This window comes from Melanerpes formicivorus, unplaced genomic scaffold, assembly GCF_026170545.1.
Source record: "Melanerpes formicivorus ecotype bairdi unplaced genomic scaffold, bMelFor1.0.p_v2 SCAF_93, whole genome shotgun sequence".
NCBI classification, from domain to species: domain Eukaryota; kingdom Metazoa; phylum Chordata; class Aves; order Piciformes; family Picidae; genus Melanerpes; species Melanerpes formicivorus.
The window spans coordinates 1,938,354-1,942,735 of NW_027142445.1; the positions used below are offsets into that span (position 1 = coordinate 1,938,354).

A 4,382-nucleotide genomic window follows, 5' to 3' on the forward strand; every position below is an offset into this window, starting at 1 on the left:
GCTGTGATATGTGAACAAGCATTAGTAACTTTTTTTTATTGAGGTTATGTCATAAATGCAGTTTCATTAGGGATTTGTGTGTTGTTCTAGAAAATAGTTCCTGTGGTAATATTCTATGTTGTAGATAACCTAAGGAAGAATGCTGCAGTACAACTTCTTCTTAACCCCTAGCTCCACACACGTGAGTGAGAGTTGTCCGACTCATCTCCCTGGACAAACTGTGCATCTAGAATGTGTTCTAACATTAACTTGGGAGACTTTGAAATACTTTCTGTAGAAATGATAGGTTCTACTTGGGTGGACCTTGGCATGTTTCTTAGCCCCTTAACTTCAGCAGATGCAATTGCAGCTGGAACAAATTACAGGCTTCAAGTCAGTATCAGAAAAAGATGGAAGGCTAAAACTAGCATAAGCTAAGTAGTTAGAGTGCCAGTCAGGGTAGGGTAGCCTTCTGATGAGAGCAGAGGGAGGGGAAGAGTGAGAGCTCCTTCTGCATCTAGTTAGTTCCACTTGTGAGATCTGCAGCCAGTGACAGGCATCTCTGGTCAGCACTTCTTCCATTGTCTGGAGAAAAGTTACACCTAGTGTCTTCTAGGATGCAGAGTTTAATGTTTATCATTTTATGCTATATAAACATTTATCATGGCATGTTTCATAGAGTATTTAAAGCTAGTTCCAACCTTAGCAGAGAGGCTAACACTACATTCTGTTACAGAGGAAACTTGCAAACTGGCTTGTGTTTCCTCATTGAAAGTTTTGAGTATCACTTGAACTTTCAAACTCCTGCCCTTGTGATTTCAGTCCACTAATCACCACGAAACTGATTTCATAACCAAATCATTAGCTTATTGATAACCCTGAGTCTATGACATATTTATAGAGACATTCAGCTATAAATGCACATTTGTGGAACCCCCCAGTGTATTTCAGCAGCCCAGTAACTCCCTTTTCTGTATGCATCAGCACCCAGTGACTGTCTGTCTGTGGCCTTCAGAAGGAGCTTTCAAAATAAGTTTAAAGCTCAAAGTCTCTCTGAGATGCTGTAGACTTGTGAATTAAATTAACTCTCCCAGGCTCACAGAGGAGGCCTAAAGCTCTACATGGTTACATCTACATTTGCAAGCGATTAGCAGTGCTTCCGCTGTGGCGTGTGCCTCAGGCGCCGGGCCGGGCCCCGGGCACGTAGGAAGTGTTGCTCGGGCTGGGTGACCGTGGCGGAGACTGGTAGCCTCGGGGGGCTCCTCGGGGACAGCCGCCCCGTGGGGCACAGCGGCTCGGGCCGCCCTTGCCCGGTCTCCGCCGCGCACAGAGCTCCGGGCTGTACATGACGCTGGCGGCGGCGGCGGGCGCGGCCTAGGCGGGGGCTGTAGCGGGGAGCCCCCCGCGGCAGGCCGCTCTTCCCCACCCGTCCCTTGCTCTGGCTGAGGCGAGACCGTGCTGCTGCCGCACGCGCCTTAGCGTGGCTGCCAGAGGCGATGGCGCTCTCGTCGTGCTGCCCACAGGGTGCTGGGAGCGTGGGCTCGTAGCCCTGCGTGTGGCGAGAGGGAAGGGGCTGGTCGTGTGGGACAGACAGACTTTGACCCCCTGAGGCATGAGAAGTGTAGCTGTGGAGTGTGGTGGCGTGTCGCAAACTCAGGTTTTACGTTTTGGCAGTGACAAAAAGGCTGCGAAGTAAGACAGGACCCTTAAAAGCAAGGCTTGCCAGCAGTTCCCAGTGTGGGTAGCAACAGGGGTGTAAACTCTGAAACAATATTTGTGTCAACGACTGTAGACAGACAAACTTTGCTTCATACCAGAGGATGTAAGAGGTGGACAAGGATTGTTATCTTAGATGAAACTTTCATAACTGCCCTAGGTCCTATTAGCTCAAACTGTGGTTGCTTTCTTTGCATTCTGTCTGTTCATACAAAAATCTCAACTTTTCTCTTACTGACTCAGTAGCCTGAATACTTGGTAAAACTCTTCACGTGGTAGTGCAACTGACAGAGAAATCCTGCAGACAAAGTTCAGCTGAGGTTTTAGTACATGGACTGCAGTGTAGAGTGAGTGTTGTAACAGTAAATATGTGAATGATGCTGTGAAGAGAGTAAACTTGTTTCATTTATGTGTTCTTGTGGTTTTGCTCTACCATAGTATTGTGTCTAGAAAACAACTATTGAGATTTTCATGTTGGTGTTTTGTGTGCTTACTGTTTGTTAGAAACACTTAAAAGGGAATGAACTTGTGGCATTCAGAATCAGCAACCAGCTAAACTGTCTTCCGGTAAGAAAAATCCTTTCCTGTGGAGATGCCTTTATTTGCACATATTTGATGTCATTAGCTGCCTAAATTTAACATGGAAAACTTTTAATTTATCTTTTCTAATCTCTGCAGCAACTACCAAGCTTTCTTAATAGTCTGTGGTTTTATATTGCATTAGTCAAAACCCGATACAGTCACATTCAAACTTCATACAAACCCCTATTAGCTACTTTTCCTTGAGTTTTTTAGAGCAATACCCTCAGCAGAAAGTTAAGATCTTCTTCACAGATCAGTGAACCATAACTAGCAGTCTGCTTTTGCAAAAGTGAGAGCAGGAATTTGAAGCTCATTTTAAAATGTCACCCCAGCTGTGTGTTCACTACCTGATGTTTTTCTGGTTTTGTAGCTCTTAAACTTCAGTTTTGTAGGCAAGCTCTTGAGAATACTTTCTCTGTTTGTTTCAGCACTGCTGTGTTTTCTCTTTGTGCTTAATGTTTTTCTCATTTCATTCATCAACATTTCATATACCTGTTCAGTGCATGGTAAAAGGAATGACCAAGCCCTGCTTCTTCTCACTTCAAGATATTTTCTGCCCCCCCCCCCCCCCCCCGGCCTTTTTTCCTTTTCTTTTGCAGAATTGTTAGTACCTGTGACATGGTACAGCAAACTCAACTGTGCATGCCCAAGGCACAGTTTCATAGGGCAATCGCTTCTGTGCTGAAGCATTAAATTACTCTGAAGCCACTCTTGCTGGTACTGGATCTGCACATGGTCACTATTCATGCAGCGAGTGAATTAGTAAACAAGAAGCATGGTGGAAGTAATTCCTAACCACAGGAAAGCAGGAATCTGTGGCAGAACTGCCCTCTGTTGAAAATTGTGGAAAGGTGTCTGGGTAAGTGATGGTGAACAACTAGTGATGGTTTAACCATTCTTGAATTGTACTCATTTCAGTACACATGCTGGTTTAAGTATTGGTCAGCCATGGTTCAAGAACTTCTTTTTCTTGTTCATCCTTGCAGCACTTTTATTCAGTGCACTTTTATCAAGACATGGGGCCAATGAAATATGTCAAGCATGTCCTCAGTGTCCTGTGGTCTGCAGTATCACCATTCCTTGATAAAGTGGAGTCCAAAAATGAATGTACACATAGTGTGGACTTATTGCTCCCCAGCACCTAAGAGGCCTGAAGCCAAGTCTGCAGTAGAAGTGGCCACAGCTCTTTTTCATCATCTGACAGAAGCTGGGACTGTTCTGGGAAAAAACTCCCTTCAGAAAATGTCTGCAACATGCAAGAGCTGGTGGGACAGATACAAAGAGTTTGTTGGAATCAATGAAGTTTGAGAGGCTCAGGGAAAAGTGACAGAGGTAAACAGAGAGGGACCTGGGGGTACTGACCGACAGCTGCCTGAATATGAGCCAGCAGTGTGCCCAGGTGGCCAAGAGGGCCAATGGCATCCTGACCTGCATTAGGAATAGTGTGGCCAGCAGGAGCAGGGAAGTCATTGTGCTCCTGTACTCTGCTTTGGTTAGGTCACACCTTGAGTCCTGTGTCCAGTTCTGGGCCCCTCAGTTTAAGAAGGACATCGAGACACTTGAACGTGTCCAGAGAAGGGCAACAAGGCTGGTGAGAGGCCTTGAACACAAGCCCTACAAGGAGAGGCTGAGGAAGCTGGGATTGTTTAACCTGGAGAAGAGGAGGCTCAGGGGTGACCTGATTGCCCTCTACAACTACCTGAAAGGTGATTGTAGCCAGGAAGGGGTTGGCCTCTTCTCCCAGGCAACCAGCACCAGAACAAGGGGACACAGTCTCAAGTTGCACCAGGAGAGGTTTAGACTTGAGGTGAGGAGGAAGTTCTTCACTGAGCGAGTCATTTGTCATTCGATGTGCTGCCCAGGGAGGTGGTGGAGTCACCGTCCCTGGAGGCGTTCAAGAGGGGATTGGACGTGGCACTTGGTGCCATGGTCTAGTCATGGGGTCTGTGTTGATAGGTTGGACTTGATGATCCTCGAGGTCATTTCCAACCTTAGTTATACTGTGATACTGTGATAGAAGCAGAGCATCAGTAGACCAGAAAAGCTAATGCTGAGGCCCCTACATCTGTGTTGTAGGTGGTTGGAGCTTTTATTTCAGACTGGAT

The 4,382-nt window shown here is 46.3% G+C and overlaps 1 long non-coding RNA gene across 1 annotated transcript; it reads left to right on the plus strand.

Annotated features, from left to right (window-relative positions):
* Window positions 1–2,194: 2,194 nt before the first annotated feature.
* Window positions 2,195–3,615, plus strand: LOC137455237 (uncharacterized). The gene is made up of 3 exons (XR_010990806.1): window positions 2,195–2,262; window positions 2,877–3,136; window positions 3,264–3,615. It is a non-coding gene; the product is annotated as an uncharacterized lncRNA (long non-coding RNA).
* The last annotated feature ends 767 nt before the right edge of the window (window positions 3,616–4,382 follow it).